Here is a 27,105-nt window from a genome sequence, read left to right on the forward strand (position 1 = left end):
GGAATATTTTCCATTCCTCAGATCTGATTTTGTATTTGGTGATTCCTTGCTGAGACAAGGAATGAATTAGCTGAGCTCCCAATTTATGTTCTCTAAAAACCCGTGGGCAGAAAAGTATCATGAGGAAAAGGGATCATTATGTCCATGTGGGTCAACGAACTTCCTTCTGTTCTGTGGCCTCAAACAGCCATTTTAACCCTCGTCCTCTGTTCCACTAGTAGAATCCCTGAGAGCCTGAATGGGAGGATCTGCAGGTTGTTCAACCACTCACTCATTCATTTTATTTCCAATCTCAAATGCTATGCCCATGTGCTTGGCAAATGTTTGCCTAGTGACTGAATCATCGTGACTTTCCCCCCACTTAGTAAATGCAGGGTCTGGTAGTAGAAACATACATATAAACCAATAATTCCATGTGAGAAATGCTATCGGAGATTTGGCGCATATCAGAGAAGGCTGTGTGGCTCACACATTGAGGCTTGTGCATAACAGATAACATGACGATCCAGCTAAACGAGAAGGGGTCTGGCTATGAAGATGAGGCTGAAGGCAAGCAGAAAACACAGGATGTGCAAAGATCACAGTGTTTTCAGAAGCTCTGCACACACAGTGTTTCAGAGGCTTTGCACACACCTCTCCCCAGAGGTGACTGGAAGTACCTGAAAGATTTGAACAGCAGGACTGAAGTCTACTCTGGCACCAGCCCACAGAGTGGATCCAAGGGAAAGCGACTGGAACCCGGGGGGTCAGATAGACCTGAATTACAGGTAAAGGTGGATCCATTAACAGGCAACATGCCAAATAATGGATAGAGGAAGCTTGTAGTAGATGGGTGGGTAGGTAGACATGGCTTAGGAAAGGGGTAGACAGGCAGATCAAGTCTAGTTTTAGACATTGTAGTTACCTGCAAGTTATGGGGAAAGACCGCCTAACCTACCAATGTCAAGTGAAGTAAGACCAATCTAGTCAAGCCAATGTGGATAATGGTAGATTATGAGAAATTTCCACGTTTCCTACATGTTTATAGTGCTTAGCGCTGGATAATGAGATTTCAGTGATTTTAAAATTATTTTTTATTTTTATATGTATTTCACTTTATATTATAAACCATATAAATATTATTTCATATATGTTTTAAATTGTTCTGTGATGATGTATATTACCAAAAATGTATATTACCAAAAAAGATGATACAAAAATTATACTTTTGTATAACTAAAAGAGGAAAATAATCATGGCTACCATTTGTGGTATCTACCCGTAGATTTTACATAATATCTAGGGTTTTACATGTGTTTCTAATCCTCACGGCAGTCCTGTGAGGTACTTGCTATCCTCAGAAAAAGGAAGGAACCAGTCTAAGCGTACAGACTAGTGTGATAGATTACAAAACCCAATTCTCTACACTTCCCTATACCCACAGCCTTTGCAATGTGGCTTTTAAGCTCCTCTCACTAAGAAGTTGAGTCTGTTCCCCTGCCTCTTGAATTTCAGCCAGCCTTCTGACTTTTTCAGCTGAGAGAAGACGGAAGATGTGATGTGGTCCCAGTTCAGAGCTTGGGCTTTGAGATCCATTGGACACCTCTACTCTCTCTACCTCTATCTTGCCAATAAGGCCAGACTAGAATGCTAGATGATGAGAAACAGTGTACCAGCCACATCCATCACCCCAGCCAACAGACAACCAGCTGTTAAACATCAGACATGGGAACAAGGCCATCCTAGACAAGCATGACCCTGGCTAACCTGTAAGCTGACAACAAGACTCCTGAGTAAACCCAGCCAAGATCGGGTGAACTGGCCCAAATCAGCAGAACTGCCCAGCTGACCCGTATGTAATGGTTGTTGCTTTAAGACACTTAGGTTGGGGCATTTTGTTACACATCACTGATACAACAGAAAGTGAAAGAGCTGAGATTTGAACCCAGGTCTAGGCTTCCCTTGTGTCTCTGAGGCATCCCCTGTGTCCATTATGGAGTTAGTGATCTCTCTGAGGCTTTATGCCTAATTCTCTTCCCCTGCCTCCCCTCCACAGGTGCTTTTAATGTGAAACCACTCATGCTATCTCTGTCCAGGATCTATTTTGGGTCACTGTATTTAAATCTGTAGACTCCTCCAGGACTGCCTTGTGTGTTTTGTTTGTTTTGTTTTGCTTTGAATAATTTGTCCATATAATTAAGTTGCTGGAATGGAGAGCCTCTACACCTTGGTTGGCTAATAAAATCAGAATGAACTTACAAATATATTTTATGTATGCCACCTTCACAGATTTTATCTGGTTTTACATTTGTATTATTATGAGGTTAAAAAAAGGATCGTTATACCAATTTTACATGTAAAACAAATAAAACAAACACAAATCAAGGCAGATAGATATAGAGTACTTGTCTGGGATCAAGCAACGAATCAGACACCCTGACTGCAAGCTCAGCCTGACCTTACCACCAGACCATGAAATCTAGAATCTGACCCAGAATTATTTAATCCAGCTGTGAGATTTAGGAGGCCATTTAACATGCTGGCTTTTTTTTTTTTAAACTTTTTAACGTTTATTTATTTTTTGAGAGACAGAGAGACAGAGCATGAGCAGGGGAGGGTCAGAGAGAAAGGGAGACACAGAATCTGAAGCAGGCTCCAGGCTCTGAGCTGACAGCTCAGAGCCCAATGTGGGGCTCAAACCCATGATCTGTAAGATCATGACCCGAGCTGAAGTTGGACACTTAACTGACTGAGCTACCCAGGTGCCCCTAACATGCTGGTTTTCTAGTTAAAAATAACAATCCAGGGGCGCCTGGGTGGCGCAGTCGGTTAAGCGTCCGACTTCAGCCAGGTCACGATCTCGCGGTCCGTGAGTTCAAGCCCCGCGTCAGGCTCTGGGCTGATGGCTCGGAGCCTGGAGCCTGTTTCTGATTCTGTGTCTCCCTCTCTCTCTGCCCCTCCCCCATTCATGCTCTGTCTCTCTCTGTCCCAAAAATAAATAAAAAACGTTGAAAAAATTAAAAAAAAAAAAAAAGTTTACTTATAAAAATAACAATCCATTTCCTATTGGATTTCACACATTGCTGATTTAACCAGGATTCTTCATTGTCCCCAGAAGTGTAAGGAAATAATCATCCCTCAAAGAGCATAATCTTCATGAGGGTAGGCCATTGTCTATTCCCTTTGTTACTTGATCCCCAGTGCACAGAAGAGGCACACAACATGGAAAAAAATGAGTGCAGGTACTAAGCATCTAGGTGCTGAGTTCTGAAAATACTCATTTAATCCTCACATACTCTTATTTCTTGCAAATTTCATCATTTTACAGATGAAGCATTAAGATTCAGGAGTTTACATCCTTTTCTTAAAATAAGTCAGAGAATGAGTGGCAGAGTCACATTGTGAACCCAGGATTGTTAAGGTCAAAATGCACGCATTTTTTTTTTCCTCATCGCCCTTCCTTCTTCCCCAAGGAACAGATACACTTGCCTGACAGATAGTCCCTAGAGTTAGGTTTCTTTGTAAGTGGCCTCAAGCAGCTATCTCTACCAGTGATTAAACATGAGAATGGCAATGCAAGCTGGTGCAGCCACTCTGGAGAACAGTATGGAGGTTCCTCAAAAAATTAAAAATAGAACTACCCTATGACCCAGCAATTGCACTACTAGGTATTTGTCCAAGGGATACAGGTGTGCTGTTTCAAAGGGACATATGCATCCCAATGTTTATAGCACCACTATCAACAATAGCCAAAGTATGGAAAGAGCCCAAATGTCCATCGAGGGATGAATGGATAAAGAAGATGTGGTATATATATGATAAAGAAGATGTGTATATATATATACAATGGAGTACTACTCGGCAATCAAAAAGAATGAAATCTTGCCATTTACAGCTACGTGGATGGAACTGGAGGGTATTATGCTAAGTGAAATTAGTCAGAGAAAGACAAATATCATGACTTCACTCATATAAGGACTTTAAGACACAGAACAGATGACCATAAGGGAAGGGAAACAAAAATAATATAAAAACAGGGAGGAGGACAAAACAGAAGAGACTCATAAATACGGAGAACAAACTGTGGGTTCCTGGAGGGGTTGTGGGAGGGGGATGGGCTACATGAGTAAGGGGCATTAAGGAATCTACTCCTGAAATCATTGTTGCACTATATGCTAACTAATTTGGATGTAAATTTTAAAAAATAAAAATAAAATTTAAAAAAATATGAGCAAACAGGCTTCAGCTAAAGAAGAATAAACATAGTAGACATTAATTTAAAAGAGACTTTTAGACTGTTAAATTTTTGAGCCATCAGAGTATGCTGTAAATTAAAATGGGAATTTCTGATTTATGGTTTGATTCTGCAGGGAAACAATCTTGTAGGTACCACGGCCTACGTGATTGCACCAAGGAATTTGTGATTATTTCACAGAGTGCCGGAGCATGACTGTAAGGGCCAGATCATTCCCATTTTCCCTCTTGATTTGCTCTTCATCCAGGCCTTTCCTAACATAGCGTGAACACAAAGGTCAATTTCCTGCAGTCAATTTGAAAAAGGCCAACCCTCAATTAACTTTGCAAAAGGGGTCAGAGGTGATGTGGAGAAATAAAATCCGCAAGTAATGTAAAACACCCATTTCAGCTCTGAGCTCAAATAGCCACTTCTAACCAAATGCTGACCAGAGTTGCTAACTGGTAGTAACACAGATAAATTTGCAACCGGTTGCTCAAATCTCATCATTTCTGCTACCCAGTCTGGGTGAACAGATCAATAAGGGAGAGGTTGCAAGATTAGCAACCGGAGAGAGAAGGAAAACGCAGAAAAGGAACATGGTATAATATGCAAACTAACTATTATTATTAAAGTAATTATTATTGAGAATGTATTAGATTCTTCCCTCCAACCTCAAATAGACTTGTAAGTGTTCCCACTCATCTTTAATTGCGCTTCCTCCCTGCTGATGAACCAACATTTCTTGTGCCAAGCAGAGGCCTCTGATCTGTTGAGAGGCTATCCTACCCTCTCACACTGTGGCATGGCCCCTTAAATCCAAACCAGGCAGTGGAGAAGCTCGCTGTAGTCTACCAAAATTCAACCTCCAATGCTTACTAAGCCCCTAACTATTGACACAAGGCAATACCAGGGACCCTGCAGTATGCCATGCTGTCTAGGGAATGATTCATTCAACCTTCTTGAGTGAGGGATGCAAAGCCGCGTGGGGAGGGGCGGGGGGGAGTCAGTAAAAGGCACCATTCCACCTTCGATACAAATCCCTGTAATCAAAACCATATTCAGCCAGCTCCGTCTTCCCTCCAAACTCCCTCTGAGACGCTATAAACACTGGCAGACAATGCATGTAATTAAGGTGGAATACATTCTCATAAATGTTTGTTTCTGTCTGCTAATTGTTTTAGTGACTATTAGAAGATGTCTTGTGGTCAGTCTGGAGAACAACAGCAAGGATTCCTAAATCCTCACTGAGAAGCAGCTCAGGAGCATGGCACGAAGACAGTGCTGGACCGTGCAGCCACAGCCTTGGGAAGCAGAGAAAGATGGAGGTTAGAATATGTTTTCCAGCCTTAATTGTCCAAGCGTGGGCTCGGCGTAACGGTGACATGATCAAGCTTCCCCCTCTTGCTGTAAAGAAACACTGAGAGACTGTGCACATTGTTGTCTTTCAATACCAAGGGGGGAAGTGGGCGAAAGAAAGTAAGAGTGTTCTGGCACCAGAATAATTTCTCCATTACCTCAATTAGTTCCAATGATGTGGAAAAGTTCTGTCTGGAGAAATCAAACTAAACGTAAAATCACTGAAGTGCCCGCGGTGGCGGCGGTAGGTGTTGATACAGGCATTAGTCAGCAATACTGATTGCAATGAAGTCACTCAAATAGCCCTGTCGCTGGAACCGGGGCAGAGAAATAAACTCATTAGATCACCCCTTTAGTGAAGCATGTGGTTTTCAATGTGGCACCAGCGCAACCTGGCACCCACCAAAAGATTTAGCTGTCTGCCCTTGGACGGCACAATTTACTAAGGTGTCTGGTAAAGAAATCTGGATAAGTACCATTATTATTTTCTACAGAAACATAAATAAGTCCTCTTTCTTAAGAGCCACATTAGCCCTTAGTTACAAGATGTTGGATTTTCTTTAGGGAAGTAACTGGTTCTTTGTGGCCATAGAGCACAAAATGGAGACAGCTAAAAGGCAGAGACTCTAGGAGATGTGGGCTTAGCACAGGGAAGAATTTATAATGCTTAAAGCTGGCCATAAGGTTCTCATGCATGATAGATATTAAATTCCCCATTGGGTTCAGTGAAGGCTGGATCACAACCTGCCAGGGGCAATACAGGGAGAATTCTTGCACTGAATGGGTCATTGAATGATTTAAAATTTTCTTTCTCCAGTTAAGATTCAGCTAGCAAAAGGAGTTGAGAGAATCAAAGCCATTAAACACACACACACACACACACACACACACACACACACACCCCTCTAGACTCTCAAAAGATATTCTGCCTTATACAGAGTTATGTTAAAATCATGTTTTCCTTAATGTTTGGAAGAATTGATAAACATGGAGGTGCTCTGTGATGGGTTGAGCAACTTCACCAAGTAGTATATTTCTCTCTCCCAGTTTAACTACAACCCTCTTCAAGCACTTCTTTTGATAAAAGGTTGATGAGCACAGCATGCAGATGGATGGATGACTAGGTAGGTAGGTAGGTAGGTAGGTAGGTAGGTAGGTAGATAGGTAGGTAGGTAGTATACATTGTCTACTTCCTGTGTGGTCAATGACTTTATTATATCCACCACAAAAAGCAGACTTAGGTATTATTCTCAGGTTATATAGCTGAGGAAACTGAAACTCTGAGAAGTTGAATAACTTGCCCAAAATCATATAGCCAGAGAGTGGCCGAAACAGGATTAAGATCAAGAACAGAGTCAGTCCCAGCTCCCATCCCCCTCTCAGACTGCTCTGCAAACCCAAGTCCGGGCACAGCTTATCCTGCTTCGACTGCCTTGAATGTTAAGATCAACCTGAGGGAGGGGTAGAGGCCCCTATTTCTTTCCATATCATTGTGTAGTGACGGTAACTAATACATGGCTGATTGACTGGAGAGTTTAAAATGTCTCCTCAAAATGATTTTCCCTTTTTCAAGGTGACGTGGTACATACCAATCTAACTACTGACAAAGCTGGAATTTCACACCCCACTAGGAAGCCGGAGCCTCTTGGCTTCAACCCAGTCCCTGAAAACTAGAAGAGTAGTTAACAATGGCATGAGCCCCCAGGGCATATTGTTAAGGGAGCCAAGTTCAGAATTATTCATGACTGTGTTGGAACCTCAGTGACTAGAAGCAACCTCTTGTCTCTGGCAAGTCTAAAATTTTATAAGGTAGATGAGAGTGACGAAAACATTACTCCTCCACGTGGGGGTTTCAGCAACATGGAGGTGTTTTTGGAAATGCCATTTGAATTTTCCGGTTCCTAAAAAGAGACTGGCTTCTACAGCTTGACATAGACCAGGGCCCCATACAGGAATCCCAAGTTGGAAAGAGTCCCTCATCCGTGGTTTCTCCTCTGATTCCAAACTTTGCGTTCATGTATGTTTGTTCATCCTACTAGTCTTCATAATGCTATCTTTGAAATGACAAAAGTCAAGTCTTTATGAGTGAGAACAATAGTTAAGTAACCATTCTATTGCATAGGAAGTTCTATATAGCCCATCAGGAAAGGGCTATTTTAATTAGTGTTTTGACTGAAAACTTGATTATCTACATCAGTTTTGGAACAGGGATTGCAAAAATAAACACGAGCTGCAGACAAACTGGAAATGTCACACCAGGCTTTGGTTTCCATATCCTTACATACCAGCTCTTTCCCTGCAGTCACATTGAGGGCATCACAGAGATTTTCATTATGGATGCTAAAATATCTTAAGCTCTTTTTACATTGGTCTCATTACCCCTAAAAGTTGTGAATAAGAACCACATGATGGTGAAGAGCTTGGACTCACTTCATAAAAGAAGAGCCTGGATTCAGTCCATGATTCCAACTCTGTGTGATCTTGGGCATGTGATTCACTTGTACCACTTGTACTGTCTACAGTGAGGGTTATAACAGTGCATCTTTCCTTACGTTGTGGGGAGTAATACGTGGGATACTTATTGAAAGGCACCCAGCATAGTGCCTGGCCCAGAGTGAAGGCTGGTACAGATGTGCGCTATTAACACAGTTATATTCTCTTCTGCAAATAGTTTTGTGTTGAACACTCAGTAGAAGCTCAATATAAAAGTGATAATTTGTAACATGAGGGAGAGACAGTAATCACAAATTGGACTACACTGCAGAGTAATTCTGGGAGTTTAAAATTATTTTATTTTGTAAAAAGTGTCTCCCTTTTTATGTAATCCTTTCCCTGCCTTTCTTGTTCCCCTATTTTATACTTTGCCCAAAGAATCATTTAGTGTTCCAAAATATTAGACTCTTATAGGTATTCAGAAGCCCCAGGAGAAATGGAATACATTTACAGACCCATAAACATCTAAATTAGTGCTATAAATGGGAAATATAGTCTATAGTTGGAGAGTGCCCAATACATAATATGTTGTGGCATAGAAGAGACTTCCTTTTTGGTGGCTGGAAAATCTATTTGCTCTAAGTATTCAATTTTAAAATGGATAATAAAAATAAATAATAGGCATGCTTCTGCTCAAATTGCACCTTTCATGGGAGATCTCAAAGAGTTTTTCAACTGTTAATTTATGACCCCTGGGGAAAGGTAGGTGGCAAGTAATATCTTTTTTCCTCCAATGGAGAAACAGACATAAAAAGGCCCAAGTGACTTGTCCAAGGACACAAGGCAAGCCCTGGCTTCAAGCAGACCATCTCAAAGAAAACACAAATGCAGATATTCTCTTTAGATGACTAAAACTTGTATTAGTTGCCAATAAAACCCGCGATGAATGCTAACGTGGGTTGTGCAACGGTCATACAACCCACACTATTTTCATTAGTGTATCGGTTGTCTATTCCTGCAAACTACCACAAAAGCTTAATGGTGTATGTTGGTAAATATTTATACTTGATAATGCATCTGCAGGTAGGCTGGGAGTTGAATATCCCGGCTGGGCTCAAGGCTAAGCTCAACTCAACAGCCCAAGATGAAGCTTAACTCTAGATCCTCTCCCTGTGTCTACGTGGACCAGGTGTCTAGCCAGGGCATGATCATCTCATGGCAACAACATGAGGGACAAGAGAACAAACCCCAACCATGTAAGTGAACCCTGTCATTTCTATTAATCCTTACGTAGCATGGATTTCTATTAATGCGTACAGGACAATGACTGAGCTCTGATGGAAGGATGGGGAGGTACACTGTCTCCCTATCATGAAGCTGAAAAGTCGCATGGCCACGTCTCCAATTAATTTCCTTGAAAGTGCATTACCCCCATGGAAGTGAGAGAAGGGAGTACGGTCAAACAGTAATCGAATTTACCACAACCAGTGCTGTATCACTGTTAACATTTCAGTCATTCTGTACGGGCTAATCTTTGAAACTCTGGCTGTTTCAAATGCTTCTGTAACTTCTGCTGGACGATTGGCTCGATTCTGGCTCAGAAGGGTGAAATATAAGTAAGAAAAAGAATACCTCTTGTCACTTACTAGTTATCTCCTTGATACCAAGTTAAAGAGACCAATCAGATTTAAGAGGGAATTGCCTAATAAGGAAATAATCCTAACTGGTTTAGATGAAATTGTATACGGTAGATCAATGTAAATAATTCGAGCTTATTTGGGCTTGTTATTGAGTCTGTTCACAGACACTGTGAATAGCTCCTGAGATTCCCAAGGAATCGGGAATGCTTGACATCTATAAAAGGTACAGTGAAATATCTTTAGCATATTGATGCTGATTGAAGATGAGATCCTGTTAACTAACAGTTCGACCTCCACAATGCCTCAAAAGTCACATACTCCAGGATGCCACGTGAAGGTTCTTCGTCCTGGTATAAATCTGTATTCCCTTAAAGTCACCTCATGCTCCCACTCTATTCCTCCAATACTCCAATTTGTTTCTCAACCTAGACCAAAATTTCCAACTTGAGTATTCGTTGAGGATAAGACACTCTCTCTCTTTCTCCTCATACAATGCAGAGCTAAAGAAAAATGAAGGATCAGGGTCTGGTCTAATCTAAATATCCCCCACAATGATGAGATTTAAGGAATTGTCATCATTTTAGACAACGAGTAATAGGAAAAAGGGTTCAATGCATGGCAAGGCCCAATGGGGTGACCTGGAGGTAGAGGAAAACAGGAAAACCGGTTGTCCCTTTGACACTACTTTGAAGAGCAGATTTCTCTCCAAGGTAGCCAAAGCCTCTCCACATCACTGCCAACCCCTGCCTCCAGGCTCTATCTGAATCACTTTCCTTTCTGGTTAAATCTGTGGATTCCTGCGGGGAGAAGAGTGGCTCCCACTGGCTCAGGACTATTTCTGCAGGTTATATATGTCACAATTTTCCATGCCTTTAACAAGACTCAATTAAAAATTAATCGGTCCAGCATGGCAATTTGAGAGGTAATTGTTTCTTTTCCTGACTCCATGGCCATAGGCAAAAAGCACACCCAGAACCTAAATTAATCATCTAATTGGGATTTTTCCATACTGCAGCCACTCAGCCTTCCAGGGGTCCCAACAGTGTGCTGCCTGACCTCAGTAATTAGATTGCCCTAGTGTCCAGTCTGCGGGCTTTCTGCCTTACTTTCCCTTCCAAGTCCCTTTAGTAAAATGGAAAATAGCCATATAGGCTGTTTACCTGGGCCCTCTTCAATGGCCAACAGCATTTATCTTCAGAAGATAAAACAGCACTCATGAGGAAGTACTGGAAAGGGGGGAAGGTTAATATATTCAACATGGTTTGTAATAGCAAAAGTTGGTTTCAACCTAATAGCAGTCCTGGATTGGTTAAATATATAGTCTATTTTTGTAACATGTAGCAATGTGGCTAAAAAAGAAATAAGGAAATGATTGGATTTCATAGGTCTTTAGGTCAAACTGTATGTATTCTCATTTAACATGTACAGCAATGCTGCAAGTTGTAAATGCCATTATCTTGCTCTTTCTTACCACCCCCCAAACATATGAGTATATTAAGCCTGAAAAGAAATCAGGTTAGTACCAGAGGTATTTGTGTTGGTTCATAGTAGCTAACACACACATTACCTTTACATTTAGTTTTGATACAAGACGTATATTGTGTTTACTCTTCCAAATTTAAGATTAATACAATTTTCTTGTTTCTCTAAGAAAGAATGTAAAGGCCTATATTTGATTATTTCATTTATAAAAACTTTTTTTAATGTTTATTTATTTTTGAGAGAGAGACACACACACACTGAATCTGAAGCAGGCTCCAGGCTCTGAGCTCTCAGCACAGAGACTAACACGGGGCTCAAACTCACAAACCATGAGATCATGATTCGAGTTGAAATCAGATGTTTAACTGACTGAGAGCCACTCAGGTGCCCCAATATTATTTCACTTTTTTAAACCTTGACATGAGTTTTGTATTTTCCTAAAGAGGTGGTATGAAGGAATCTAAGTATCTTATTTTTTCTTAAGTTTCTACCTGGGAAAAATTAATTAAAATATTTCACTATATCCTTCCCATAAGTTTATTCATCGTACACTAATGATCATAAGTTAAAAAAAAATATTTGGAACTGTATTTAAAGTGAAAGATAATTGCTTATATAATTTACATTCAGAAGACCAGAATTGGGATTGCCTCAAGATAGGACTCAAGTTCTCTTCTCTCCATGACCATAAACATTTATCTTCATCATAGTGTTCTGAGTACACTCAAACTATAATCTTATATATTCTTGCAAAGTTTTGCTATTTGTCAATATTTTGGATCACCAAAGACATACTTGTCATGTGGTAGGTAATTAATAAGTTAATTTTAATGGAATCAACCTGACCATATCCTTCAATTTCAATCCAATATCTTTAAATGATGCCAGTGACATATGTGTTCTGTGAACTCCATAATAGCATACAAATATTAGGTATAAGCATTATTAATAATAATGGAAATGATATATCATCTAGCCGCTAGGATTTCATCTGCCAACGCAGCCCATCTCTTCACAGTAGTAAATGTAGCTTCAATGACACCTCTTTCTTATGGCATAATAGTTGTATGAAGTTGATGAAAGCCATCATTTTAATTTCTCTAGAATTACTTGTAGGTGTATAAAAAATAGTGCCAATAATCTTTCTAACATCTTTGGAGTATACTCCGAAGAAGTGAATAAATAAGAAAGTGTGTCAGTTTTTTTCTGGTACTTGAATCTTGACATTGAAACTATCAGTCCAAGACCCTAGTTCCATTACTAAAAGGATACTGGATCTAGTACAAAATGACCAAAGCCATACCTCTTCATCCCATTAGACACAGTTTTCAGTTAATTCTGCTTTTCCTAGCCTCATCTCTGTCTTTAATAAGATAAGCACTTATACCTATACTGACAAAAAGCAGTAAATATCACACTTAGTCTAATCATGATAGTCAATGCTTAGAAGTTTCAACAACATCCACTTAACATGTATATGGAAGGTAAAGACAAATCCAGTTTTTAATTTTTCTTATTTAATGTGTTCTGTACAAGTTCAGCGTTTACATTGTCAGTTCACAGACCCTATCTGGACATAATAGTTATTTACACAGCTGCTAATGGCATATTATAGGCAGCACTGTTATGATTCTCCAACTACCTGTTAATCATAACAGTCCTAGAGCTTTATTAGCTATCTCCAAGCAAAGCATCTCCCCAGAGAGAAGAATTTGCAGCAAGCAGGAAGCTCTCGCTTCTTCATGTTCATATCATGAAAACTTGAGAGCTCTCAAAGACCCCTGACCTTTTCTCCATGGCTGAGGTTGCCTTGGGGGGCTCTTTCTCATGGAGAAAGATCCACCAGCCTACTTTCCCCTCTCTCCTTCCTCCCTCCCTGGCCAGCCTCACCTGTGATCACCCAGGGTAGGAAGAGACAAAGCCCTCCCTGGGTTCTGATAACAGGGTTGCTTGACTGTAATTACAGGCTTTTGCTTCCCAGCTATCCAAATGACAGTCACAATCGAGACTGAAACTCCTCAGTCAGATGGAATCAATTACTGAGCAAAATTGGGAGGTTAATTTTCCCCAGAATGAGATATGCCTTTTAGCTTTGCCGTCTCTTTCACTCCAGCTGGTGGCTTATTTGGTTGCATTGTTCTCTGGCCATATGAACAAAGTTCCATTAGGAAGGATTTCCAAAAGAGTTGATTTGAAAAGGAAACTCCATCAGCCTCCAAACCCAATACATGCTGAATGGAAGGACTGTTATTAACTAAGCAGCATGGATGGCTAGTCACTAGAATTTACATTTGATGGACATGGGGCTAATCCAATAAGAAGAAATGGAGTCTTCTTGTATAGTACTACCGCCTTCTTGGAGCTCCCCTGTCTGCTAGAGCATGACCCAGCACTGAAAGAGTCTTCTCCTCTGGAAACTGCCATGAAAATAAGCCATTCCCCTCATTCGAATACTTTTCTAAATATGACAAAGCATCTCTTTAAAAACAAATAACCAGTATTCATCTTCTCCAAATGGAATTGCCTCCTCTGAATGGCTTAGTAAAAGTATTGTAAAAAAGTTCCATTTAATCAGTGATAATTATAGCAATAATAATACCGAGTGACTCAAATTTATTTAGTCTGTACTATGTCTTAGGAAATGCTAAATATTTTTGTATTAACGCAGTCCCCTCAAAACTGCCCTAAGTAAACTGAGGCACTGACAAATTGGGTAACTTGCTCGTGTTTACCTGACTGGTAAATAATAGAGCCAGAGTATGAGCCCAGGTGATCCGATTCCAGAGCCTACAATTTAAAATCACACAATTTAAAAACTACAATTTAAAATGAACACTGTCACTCCGTATGTTCATGAATTCCAAAAAGGAGTACTCCCATCCCTTTGTAGGTGGGAAAATGGAAGTATGGGGTATTAACTCGTTCAGTTTTACGTGTCTCATGAATTAATGAAGCTGCTATTCCACACCACGTCTGTCAGACTCAAAAGCCTTAGCACATCCACTAAAACCCTATAGAGACTTTGCAAAGAGCCGCTTTTGTACAGTCTTGGATGATAATAAAATCATTGGAAGTGATTATCAATTGTAGTATCATTTATGTTCTTCCGTTAATGCTCTTTAGGAATGTGTTTAGGTCAAATTTAGTGGCTTTATATGATTCCTATAATAACATTGTATATGTTGTATTCCAAATCCTATATAGCTGTTTCCCTTATAGCATCTTTACAGACTGTCACCCCACGAAGTACCTACTTCATCAGGAAACAGACTTTGAGAGTTTGAATAACTTGTAATAAGATCTTTGGGATTAAAATTCGGTGTTATTACTACTACTGAAACTGAGTATTCCCCAATATCTGACAGGTTTAAAGGCAAGTGCTTCACTATTGCCCCTCAGTCTCTGAGTCAGAAAAGTGAACTAGTGTCTGCATGACATTTATTAGAAGTAGAGCTTGGTAGGTTAATTCAGTCATTCAGCAGGTCTTGAATTTCTACAGCATCTCAGCACAGTAGCATGGTAGCAACACTGACTGAAGTCTCAGAATAGGACAGTGTCCCTGCTCTCATAGACTTCATACTCTACTGATAAATGTGGCAAACACATTTGCAAATGGATTTTACACTTAGCACACACCCGAAGCATTATGTAACACGGTGGGGAAATTAATGGCAAATGAGTAGTGTTTTCTGGTTAGAAGTAAAATAAGCTTTTCTTCCCCTAAAGAGTATACAGTGCTAATAAAGGCATTTATGAATGTAACCAAGGGGAAAATCATCCAAATTGAAATGAAAAAAAAGTGTTTTTCTTTCCTTTTGGAAAGTGTAAAATGGGAGAGCGATATTTACATTACAGCAGGACCCTTTAGAGTCCATATATATGTTGGTGTACGTGGATCTTTAACTTCATGAAGAAAAGTTACTGCAAAGAAACATCAAAAATACAGATTGACAAGCACTACTCATTCAAACCAGTTTTAGGGGTGCCTGGATGGTGCAGTTGGTTGGGTGTCCGACTCTTGGTCTCAGTTCAGGTCATCTCATAGTTCGTGAGTTTGAGCCCCCACATCAGGTTCTGCGCTGATGGTATGGAGCCTACTTGGGATTCTGTCTGTATCCCTCTCTCTCTGCCCCTCCCCCGCTTGTGCGCAACCGTGTGCTCGCACAGACACACACACACACACACATACACACACAAACACACACTCCTCTGTCTCTTTCTCAAAATAAATAAATAAACTTTAAACAAATAAAAATAAAACCAATTTTAAACAAACGGAGTTTAAAAAAATTCTGAAGTTAAAAAAATATAATCATACGTTTGTACTTACATGTACTGTAACTTATATATATTATACACATGAACATATGTACATAATTACAGAATTCATTGTAAGAATTCAATTTACCAGTATAATGTTCTAGAGCCCAGATTTCATAAAGTGAGGCTCACCTGTATTTAAAATACATCTGGGTGACACTTTGTTGAATAAGCTAGGAGGACATTCAGTTCTCAGTAGATACTGAGAAATAATGTTTTGGGTAAGCCAAAAGAAACACACACCCACACACTTTTTGTACTCCATATTTTTTTCGGATCAACAGGACACGAATTCCGGATTCAGAAGGGATAAGAGGCCATATGGCTCTGGATCTCTACTAAGTGGTCTCCATCACATTTGTTTTTTTCTTTTCTCTTAGCCCTGGCTTTTCTTCTCATAGACTCTGTTTCCTTCCTTGCAAAAGGTAGTCCCTGATTAGAGCTGGGGCACAAGCACACCTGCATGAGCACTAGCCTCCCCCAATTATAGCATCTTTAGTGTAGGTGTAGGAGCAGGCCTTGTAAAAAGGGGCTTTCTCATTATTATTATTTTGTGGTCAAAAGGTTGCATACACTATTTTTTTTGCTGCTGCTAAAGCTTAGAAAGGGTGGAAAGCAAAATATTTTGTTAATTATTCAGGCCATCAGGTTACATAAGAGGTTCCATAGCTTTCTGCATCAAACTTGAACAGTTGAAACCACAAATTCTGTTTTTGCAGCCATAAAACATTCGTGGCAAAAGAGAGAGAGAGAGAGAGAGAAAGAGAGAGAGAAAATAATAAAATCCATTTTCCATTCGCTTGAAACATAAAATTTAATGTGGTGAAAAATGACAGTTTACTCCCAGTAGGAAACTGCTCAGAGCCATGTTTCACAGGCATGGTGTGGAGACTTCAAGACACATGTGCAGTCACTGAATGCTGCAAGAAATTGCTTACTGAGAGAGGATGTTGCAAGGTAAAACATGTAGGGGGCGAGGTGAATAAGGCCTTGATCTAAATAGAAGAGGTTTTCCTTCTCTACCAAAATTATTAAGCTACATCTATCCAATAACCACTGTGCGATCCTACACTCAACTTGAGGAATGTCCTCACACAGAGTAGTCCAGTAGATGTCCTCACACAAAGACTGAAGACACTTGGCTATCAGTAATAGGTGAATGTGATTATCAGCATGAAGACATCAAATTCTTTTTCAGAAAGATAAAGCAGCCATGAACTATAGCTGTGAGCTCCATAAAATATAATATTTACATGATATCTATCTTCTTTATGAATGTCTCATTCAGAGCAGAATCAAGGCATCCAATGTTAAGAAGCAAAAATGTTAAGCTCCAGCTCTATCGGTAACAGGAGAAGCAAATGCAGACTCCTCCTTTAAACCCAACCGGCCTTTATTTCTTTCCTATAAAGTTAATAGTTGGACTAAGTGACTTCTAAGCCCCATTTTAACTGATATTTTATAAGAATTTTAGAAAAGGATAATTACCTGTTTATCCCAAGTCAATAGAGCAAACCAAGTAACAACTGAAAATAAGAATCGCCTTGTCCATATCTGAGTCAAGTTGAATATTATACGTGGTGTGTAGAATTTCTGAGTCTTTCTCAGACTTTTGTCTTGCCTTTAATGTTTAACTCTTCATATCAGTTACCTATTACCATGCACTGTCTAATCACTCCAAAACTCAGTGACTTAAAATAGTAAGCATCTATTATTGCTTAAAGGTCTACAGACCAGCTCGGAAGTTCCGATCTGGGCCAGGTTTGACTGCTCTCAACAGGATTGCTTATGCATCTGCAGTCCGCTTGTGGGCCAAATGGGAGATGGCTGGTCTAGGATGGTTTCACTTAACATGTCTTATGAAGCATTATCTGGTGGCCAAGTGACGCTCAGCCAAAAGTCTCTCATCATTTGAGAGAATAGCACAAACTCATTCTCATGGCAGATGGAAAGGGTCCTAAGAGAGAAGAGACACAGAGAAGGCCCATTGAAGCCTGTGTTCAGAATGGCACACTGTCAATTTGGCCATATCCTAACTGGTGAAAACAAGTTGCAAGATGAGTCCAGATTCGAGGGATGGGGAAAAGGAGACCCTCTCTTGATGAAAGAAATTGTAAAGTCACATTGTAAACTGTGTGGATATGGGGAGGTATGGAGAATTAGAACATTTTTACAATCTGCCACGCTATACTTAGACACTGCTATGGCTAAAGGTATGATTTGTATTTTCTAGTGGCAACAAGTGTGTTTCTCTACTTATTTTGTAGTGTTCTGTAATTTCCTTTTTTTAAATGAATTTTTTAATGTTTATTTATCTTTGAGAGAGAGAGAGAGAGAGCATGAGCAGGGGAGGGGCAGAGGGAGACACAAATCTGAAGCAGGCTGTAGGCTCCAAGCTGTCTACACAGAGCCCGGTGCAGGGCTTGAACCCATGAACCACGAGATCATGACCTGAGCTGAAGTCAGATGCTTAACCTACTGAGCCACCCAGGTACCCCTCTGTAATTTCCTATAGGCAATGTCTTCCACTAAGTTTTTTTTCCCCTATGTAAGCCACTCTACTTACCATAATTCAGTATCAGATTTGTCCAAACCATATTTGGGGGCTAATTAACCCCAACTTGATTATCGTAGCATTTACTATCTATTTACTCTTGGATTAATGGTATGGAAGCCTTCATCAGTTAAAATTATATCAGTCTTATTCGAAAGTTGGTCCTAATATAGCTATTACACAGAAAAAGATAGATATGATCCTTACATAGCCTGGATTCTAAAATATTAGAGTCACAATTGAATTCTGGAGACATGGAAATTTTGATATGATATCTACTACTTGCTACTATGCTTTGTAGATCATTTAACCTTTTGAGTCTCAATTTGCTTTTCTACAAAAAACAAAATAAAAGTTTACTTATCTAAAGTGTCTCTGATGTTAACTTATATGGATTGGTCATTTTAAGTGGACTCAGTATGCCAACATTCCTGAGTCACGTTAGACCCCTGTAACTTATTGAACTCTTAGAATATACATGCTTTTAAATCTTTTAAGTATTCTTAATGTCTAAATAAGTAAAAATGCCCAAGTTATTCAGCGTAGATTGACGTCAGCAAGTGGCTCTGACAGAGTTTAGTCAGGGATAGATCTTTAGCTACATCAGATAAAGATTAGATTCATTCCTTAAAATTGTTATCAATACTTTTTTACAATGTACTTGTGAAAAGACTGAGAATGCCTTTCCGTACAAATGTTTTCTAATAATTCTGCCGTTACTCTCCACTAGTCATGTTCAAATCTTTCCTTTTTATCAATAGTCTGTCTAAATCCAGGTAGATTACTATGACTAAAAGGAGAGAAATATTTGAGATCAAACATGGTACTGCAACATAGTAAATCTTGTCTCATTTTCGGTGTCATCTGAAAAAAGGCTAGTAATTGGGAAAAAAAAGGTAAAATGTTTGTTATAGCTCATATGCCCCAGAAAAATAGAATTGACATATAGATGCAGACCATTGATTACCATTTTAGAATGCGTTCTGGTGATGGTTATAGAAAAGAGATTTACCTTCACGTTCAACATTTCCTTAAGCCTTTCACAAACTTGAAATAATTTAAAAATACAAGGTGAATAAATACATTAGAAATTTTCTAATAGTTAACCACAAAAATACTGTATCACCAATTTAAAGCCAACATTATTCCCCTCCTTATTAGAATGTGGCAAATTTGACCATCAATTTAAAATATCTTTAAAGAATATAATTTAATTATTTTCTATTTGAGGGAAAAAATGCAATGCTTGAAATACTAGCTAATGAGCAAATGCAAAACTAAAAATAAGTAAGTATAAGACAGAAGAACTCTGGAATAAGCAATGTCTTTAGCATTTTAAATGCTGGTCAATACCAAAACCACTGTTTTTTGTTGTACATGTATCCTAAGAGTTTTTCCAATTGGCAAAGCAGTGGCAAGGTGCATATGCTTTTTCATGCTTTTTGTTGTTTGTACAAAGCTATTTTGGTGGACTCCACACAAATACAGGGAAATAGAAGCTTGAAGCCACCACTGGAATTCTTCAGAAAACACAAAGAAAACCCATGTGTTTCATTCATACCGCAATTTGGGGTGAATGTGGTTTTTGGCCAACATTTTCCAGAAAGCCACTTAATCCTAAAAATTTCTTCTAAGTCTAGATACACAACCAGAATCCCAGCTGAATGGATTCACTCAGTCTTGAGATCCAGACTGGTCCAGGATATGCAATCAACATCTTTCTGAACTCTTAGAGGATTGGAGGACATTTACAGGTAATATGGAAATAGAAAACCCTCAATGCCTTTCCAATTCTAGTAGAGCAAGAAATCACAGGCTGAATCCCTACAACTGCCCAAGACAGTTGCAGGATTCTTGATTGTTTCTCATGGTCCTTGTTTTATGCTAATATACCTGTGTAATGTTCTGGAAGCAGGCTCCCTAGGATCACATCTAGACTATACTATTCACTAATTGTGGGATCCAGTCACTTAAACTGGCTCCATTTGCTCACAAATAATGTGAGGATAATATTTTGTAACTCATAGTGTTGTTAGCAGGAAGTAAGATATATGTATAAAGCTGCTTGCCATAGTGCCCAGCACACATTAAATAATAAATGTCAGCTATTGATATTGTTATTATATCATATCACCATCATCATCAACACCATCATCAGTTATACGCAACCAAATACAAAAAAAGTCCGATTATAAATCTGACATCAACCTTACGTATCACATAAGATGCTTATTACTAAGAAAGGAATTCTTACAGAATTCCTAATTGAAGAATTCCTAATATGGTGAACTGCCTTCATAACTCTGGGCTCTAATGCTCATCCGTGGCAAATCATTAAAGAGGATTGAGAATCCCATTTTTCAGGCTCATCCTAACCTCTGAAAGCCCCATTCATCCCTGGACTCATCAATCAGTATTTATGGAGCACCACATCAGACAGTGATGGAATTAAAGAAGGAGAAATGTCCCCTGCTCCAGACAGACTCATCACCCAGGGAGGAGACAGCCATATTCACAAATAATTACCGTGCATTAATGCATGGCATTTGCTCTTGCAAAGCAGCAGGCCAACAAAGAGGATACTTACATTATGCCTGAGGGGTTGGAGAAGGCTTGACACCGGAAGGGACATGGGGTCCCAGTCATGGAAAATGAGAAGAAGCCACCAAATAGAGAAAAGGAAAAAAAGAACTCCACATACAAAGTAGCAGGTACCATGGGGTTATGAAAGCTCTTGATATGTAATGAGAATGTAGTTAGAGGTGATCGAAGCAAGAGATATATTGTAGGGATCAAACAAGTTTGGAGAGGGAATTATGAGAATATACCCCCCACCACATTCTGCAGAAAATAACAATGAATTAAAACATAGATAATTTAGAGGTGCACACACGAGCCTCATCTAAAAAACATGATCAAAGCAAAATACCCCTCCCCCCAAATAATTGCTTAGATGATAGTACTTTTTACTTGCTCTTGGAAAAATCTCCCTGTGAATGCCTTCTTTCCTTCTTTTTTTTTTAATGGACCAAAAGGAAACGAAATAATATTTATTGTGTCTCTTGCATTTGTTCCTTAGGAAAATGGCATTAGCCTCATATGGAAACACTTTGACAGGCCCCTGAAAATAATTCCTTAACCACAAACATGTCTTCTACTTGTCTGATCTCAAATTGTTCCAAGTGAGTATCACAATTTCAGGTCAGGTTTAAGGATATGACAGGCACTATCAGTCCATTAAATTATGAATGATATATGAGGTAGAGGGCGGAGGTGTTGGCACAGAAGGAAAGACTGCCGGTGGGAGCCCCACTCCAGGTTTTGTACAGCGTCTGCCTCCCTAGGAACCTTCCAGTTCCACCTGAAGACTCTTATCGGCACTTCCTCAGTGCAGATGAAAGGGGTGGGGGGGAACAATGGAACTTCTCTGTGTTCATCACCCAGATACCATCTCAGGGCCTCAGTGGAGCATGATTGTTGGAAGCGAAATAACACAGATAGGATTTCACATCCAGGCTTTGGAAATGGGAATAACAAAGATGCAAGGACACAAACAACCCCCGTCACTGCACTCCTCCCCTCCTCACCCTCTGCATCCACCTCCTTGTTGCTCTTTTGCTTCCAACTTCTAATTGGCAGACACTTGATCCACACAGCCATTTATTTCATTTTCAGAGCACACAAGGCCACTTGAGACCCACTGATACGTGTGGGAAAGTGGTGGCCATGCCGCTTGCACCTGTTGCAGGGAGCTGCCCATTGCCCCTCCCTCCCTGCTGTGCCCATTGTGTGCCACCTTATTCTGTTTCAGTAGCAGCAGAAAAGAAGTCAGAGTAGCCGGCATTCAACATGAACACATACAAAAAGGAGGCCAGAAAGCTTCCTTGTACCTCTTTCCCTCCCAGAGCCTGCCCAGTGGCCTATTTCAATAGTAAGTGTAGCAATCCTATCTCTTTTGAGAGCTACAGCATGTAAGAACCAGTAAAAGGCAACAACATAAGCTTTTATTTTGATGGTCCATTGAGCATTACTGGTATGAATTAGCTACACACACACACACACACACACACACACACACACACACACACCCCTAATTCAAAACCATCCATATTTGGTATCTCCCAAGTAGACCATATCTATTACTTCTGTGCTAGTTAAATAGATTTGAGATTCAAGGCTCCAAGGACTTTTAACTTCCAAGAGAATAGGCTGCAATACCAATAAACGTTCACAGCAACCTCCTTGGAATGCAGATTAAAATCAAGTAACTCTATAGACAGATCTTCATGACAACAGTGTAGAACACACTCAAATTCAAAGGAGAGGGGAAGGGAGCTTAGCAGCTACCGTCTTGAACAACTGTGCCGCGATGAAACAAGACGAAATTTTGAAGTTGGATGGCCGAACTGCCTAGTTGGTGTCTGTTACCATGTGGAGACTGTAACTGCTCAATGGTGGTAATAATACATCATAAGACCTGGAAATGGAAAAGACCCATTAAATCATCTAGTAATGCCTTTGCCAGCACAGGATGCAGTTCGCAGAGAATGTTCCTTAAAGTGCCCCTTGGGATGAGCTCCAAAGACCATGTCATTTTATCCATCTCCAAAGAGTGCAATCCAGCTATCTACAGTATCCGATTGCTGTTATGAAATTAAACTTTGGCCTTAAAAGCATTGTTCCATACCGAACTATTCCTTGGTACCAGGTTTTCATTAAGGACCAGTCATAGCCCTTGGAGGAGGCAGGAAAGGTCATTTTATCCATTCCCCTACCTCCGGGCAGGTCTTGTGTGAAATGACACCAGCCTGGCTCTTATTATAAAATTCCCAGAGCAGGAAGTTCTATAGCCCCTGTTGTAATGTGCTTTCCCATGACACATAACCCTCATGTAGAGAGTGTTTTCTCCAGTCTAGACGAAATCTCTCCCACCACAGTATAAAAACATCTTCCCACAGTCGCAGAGAGCTATGTGTGTCGTGTTCACCTGAGGAGAAGAGGGCAGGTTAGTAGTGCCTCCTCTGCGTTAGTCTTGATAGGGTTTTCATATCAGAGTTTACCAAAACAAGACATGATATGATATGGGCTTTTGGAAGCCAAGGCTTGTTCTGTTCCTTTTTTTATTTTTATTTTTTTGCTATGTTTTGGATTTTGATTAGTTATAAACATAAAATAGCATTCTCCTTACTGAAACAGTTAAGATTTTGATACGTGTGACGTAAATCCACTTAAATCTCCATTTCGTGTTACATTTTCATTATATTGAAAAGTTATGGATTTACTAAGTCAATTATGTGTGTAGAATCTGGAATCTAAAACCTTAACATATTAAATATTCACTACATGATATGCTAGTTATGCATCATTATTACTTATTTTTCTCTTAAGATAGATGTGCTTGGACAGGACCTTTATTGGTAATCTCTTATCATACTTTTAATTTAAATTACTGTAAGTAATGGAAGGTCATGAAATAGCATATGCTGTCTCTGCACTTTTACACAAATTGAAGTTGGGTTTTTTTGTTACTTTTAATTGCTCGTTTCAAAATTCAGAATAATGAAGCCTCAACCATCTTTCAGTAAGAAACCTGGAAATATATAACCTGAGTTTATGCTTCTGACAACTTCCTTATCTGACTTTTAATCATCTGTTGAGTATATGGTTACCGACAAAATACTTTGAGGAAAGAAATCAGAATTGATTATCTTCGTGATATTCTTATTTTCTTATTTTTGAAAAAACAAAGTTTGCAAAAATAATTTTATACTAAAATATATTAGTTTTCATATTAACAGAAAAATTTTGAAAATGTATCCTATTGATCAAATGAAATATTATAAAAGAAAAAAATACAATAGTCATTTATGTTTCATATTTATTTCAAATTTTTGAGAAAATTTGAAAGCATTAAATTCTAGAGTGCAAAAGAGTGAGCTGGTGCCTTTTATAAGGCATATATCATTGTCTTTCCCTTACTCTGTCTTGTGTTAAAGAAAGAGAAAGAGAGAGAAAGGGAGAGAGGACATTTTCTTAAAGTTAGCAAGAAGTATTCCAATGAATATTCCAATACAAATCTTCTAATAAAGTCGTCACACCAGAATTTCTTCACATATCATAAGAAAGTTTAACCTTACGAAAATTCTTAAGAAATGCATACCTTAACACAAAGTGGGTCAATAATCTTAACAAGTATTTTACTTTACATCCAAGAATGCAGTGCTCCTGTAAGCCCACAATGCCTGTATACGAGGCAGTGGTATAAATATCACGCTTATACCTCACATAAAATTTTAGGAGACCTTCCTTTTCAAGTCCCTGCCTCCAAAGACACACATACTTTTTGTGGATTTCTAAACTCAGCCCGTGTTGTTGGGAAAATACTCACTTCTGTACACCGACAGTAACAGTTAACATTTTATTGAGTGCTTACCATGTGCTAAACACTCCACATGCATCATATTATTTGATTTTCATAATCACCCTGTGAAGTAGACACTATCATGATTTCCATTTTGCAGGTGAGGTTCACCAAGGTTAAGTATCTTGCCCAAGGTCATACAGCTGGTAAGTAGCATGGCCAGGATTTAAATTTGACAGTTCATCTATAGAGCCTCAGACCATATTCTATACCAGGCTTTGCACATGAATCTCTTGAAGTATCACTTTTATGTCACTCCACTTTCTTGTGCCCAAAAAGTTCAACAGCTTGGAATCATTAGAAAAATAAAGGCACACAGAAAAGCAAATCAAATAGATCTGAAATAAAAACTATTTTAAAATACCTCTTTCAGTCTCATCAATAAGGATGAGAGTAAAATTAACTCCTCAGTTAGATTTGTTTTTCTTTATTTAAAAACTGAAAGGCACCCTAACTGCCTTACTAATTCTGACCGCACTGTCGTTCTGTAATTCTGGATCATGTGGAAGAACAAACGGGAAAGAGACCAGCCTCCTCCTTTTCTACTAGAAATAATAGCAGAAGCAGCAGCATTTCAATATGCCATAGCCACTTCTAGGAAAGTTTCTAAACCGCCTATCCTTCAAAAAGAATGAATTTAAGTACAGAAATAAAGAAAATAGAACAATCAGAAAATAATTACAGGCATGCCATTTTCAATAAAAGCGATTTTTTTTTTTTAATTTTAATGAAAGATCTTGTCACTTCAATCGTGAATCGTTCCATGTAAACTACAAACAGGAATTGTTCCATTTTTAGGATCCAGCTGAATATTGAAATGTAGGGCTTCTGCATTTACTTAAAGGATTAAAAAAAAGCGCACATAACTGTTACTAGATATGATTAGGCATTTTGTGACACAGGAAGTAATTATTTGACACGACTGGCAGTATTTGCTGATTTTAGAAAGTCTGCCTCTCTCTGTGGTCAGGCGCTCATCACTAAGGAGCAAATGGATGAGTTTCAAAGCATTGGTTTGGACCATTGGAAACAGATAATCAACAGATGACAGAGAGAAACATGCCCCCCTCCGTTTTGTTGTTGTTGTTGTTGTTGTTGTTGTTGATTTTTTTTTTCTCCTTCCAGTTCTCCTTGTCAAAGGATGATTGATATGTGTGGAGCAGCCCTTCAAACGCCAGCCACTGCCTGAGGCACTTCCTATAATCAAAGCACACGCCCACCCAGAGCTAATTAGACATTAGATTAGTGTCAACTGATTGATTTAAAGCAGCCGGCCCTTCTTCCCCACCCCTCCCCTCTCCCAGCACAGTTGACTAGGGGGCTGGTCTCCAAAATGGCTCTCTCAACAGACAGGCAAATTATTCATGGAAGCTCCAGGAAGGAAACCTTAGAGATAATACAATGTGGTTAAAACACAACCAGAAGAACATTTCTAGAAGCAAAGTGAGAGGGAGGAGAGAGAGAGAGAGAGAGAGAGAGAGAAAGGAGAAATAGACAGAAAAAGAGAATGAATCATGTTTCCGAGAGCAATGAAACCCCTCGGTCCAATTTGTTGAGTTAAGTTAGAGAGAGTGTTTGTGATGTTTGAAAGAAAATTATTTGCAATTTAACCTAGGAGAGTTCTGAGTACATTTGGCTACAATTTAGATACCATTTTTCAAAGTCTTTTCCCTTCATTTTTTTCCCCCTTTATAAATATATGAGCCGGGAACATTCAAAGTTGTCTTAATGGATTAAGCAGAGACAAGGCTGCAAGGAGCAAATTAAAAATGAAATAGTTACAGCTGTTGGAACTGGCATTGGGTAGAGCGAGGTAAAAAAGATTTCTCTTCTTACGGAATAAGGGAGACTTCAGAAAACACTGAGCCCTTGCAGAGTTCAGATGCGCGTGTCTGCAAAACAGTCAGCCCTCAACTTCTTAGCAACTGCACAGCTCAATTGCTGCTTACTCTGTAGAGAAGCCCAAATAGCCTTAGTTCAACTAAAAAGTGAGCCCATTCCCAGAAGAGACCACCAGAGTAGGGGGCAGCCAGGGGCCAGTTTTAGACTTTTCATTTGCAGATTAAAGGCCTTTTCCACTTGTCACGTCCTGCTACTATTGCACTCTGGGGTCAGCACTGATCCAACACAAACACACCTCTGGAATTATTTCTGTGAACATGGGACCCTGAGAAGTGCTGTAATGGCAACAGAAACATAGAAGACAGATAGTCCTCACTAATGGAACTCCAATAGCCTTTATGTAACGATGCTTTCTCATGTCATGGATTGGAGAAGTCTGGAGAAAAGGAAGAGGGTCCCTTCCCTCTTTGATTTGCGGGGGAGGCAGGTAGAAGGTGAGAACAGTGAAGAGCCAAGCAACTGAAATGACATGCCGGTTAGCCATTATGTCTGGTTTTTGGTTTGTTTTCCTTTGTTTTTGTTTGTTTGTTTTTTGAGAGAGGAAGAACTCATGAGTTGGGGAGAAGGACAGAGAGAGAATCTTAAGCAGGCTCCACGCTCACTGCATGAGATCATGACCTGAGCTGAAATCAAGGGTCAGGCGCTCAACCAGCGGAGCCACCCAGGCACTCCACATCTGAGATTTTTAAAGTCCTTACACCTTTCAAGACTGTATGTGTTACTTCACTGATTTTCTACAAAATCGCTGAAAACGGGGGGGGGGGGGGGGGGGGGGGGGGGG

The 27,105-nt window shown here is 39.5% G+C and overlaps 1 long non-coding RNA gene across 3 annotated transcripts; it reads left to right on the top strand.

Annotated features, from left to right (window-relative positions):
• The first annotated feature begins 1,523 nt into the window (after positions 1-1,523).
• On the top strand, positions 1,524-22,660 carry LOC125926715 (uncharacterized). 3 transcript variants are annotated; one of them, XR_007459141.1, is made up of 7 exons: positions 1,524-1,831; positions 5,398-5,541; positions 9,089-9,261; positions 19,637-19,755; positions 20,565-20,712; positions 21,081-21,183; positions 22,527-22,660. It is a non-coding gene; the product is annotated as an uncharacterized LOC125926715 (long non-coding RNA). The 3 variants fall into 3 exon arrangements; XR_007459142.1 differs by having other exon boundaries at positions 19,642-19,755; XR_007459143.1 differs by lacking the exon at positions 20,565-20,712.
• The last annotated feature ends 4,445 nt before the right edge of the window (positions 22,661-27,105 follow it).

The sequence above is a fragment of the Panthera uncia genome, chromosome E1, assembly GCF_023721935.1.
Source record: "Panthera uncia isolate 11264 chromosome E1, Puncia_PCG_1.0, whole genome shotgun sequence".
In the NCBI taxonomy this organism is placed as follows: Eukaryota; Metazoa; Chordata; class Mammalia; order Carnivora; family Felidae; genus Panthera; species Panthera uncia.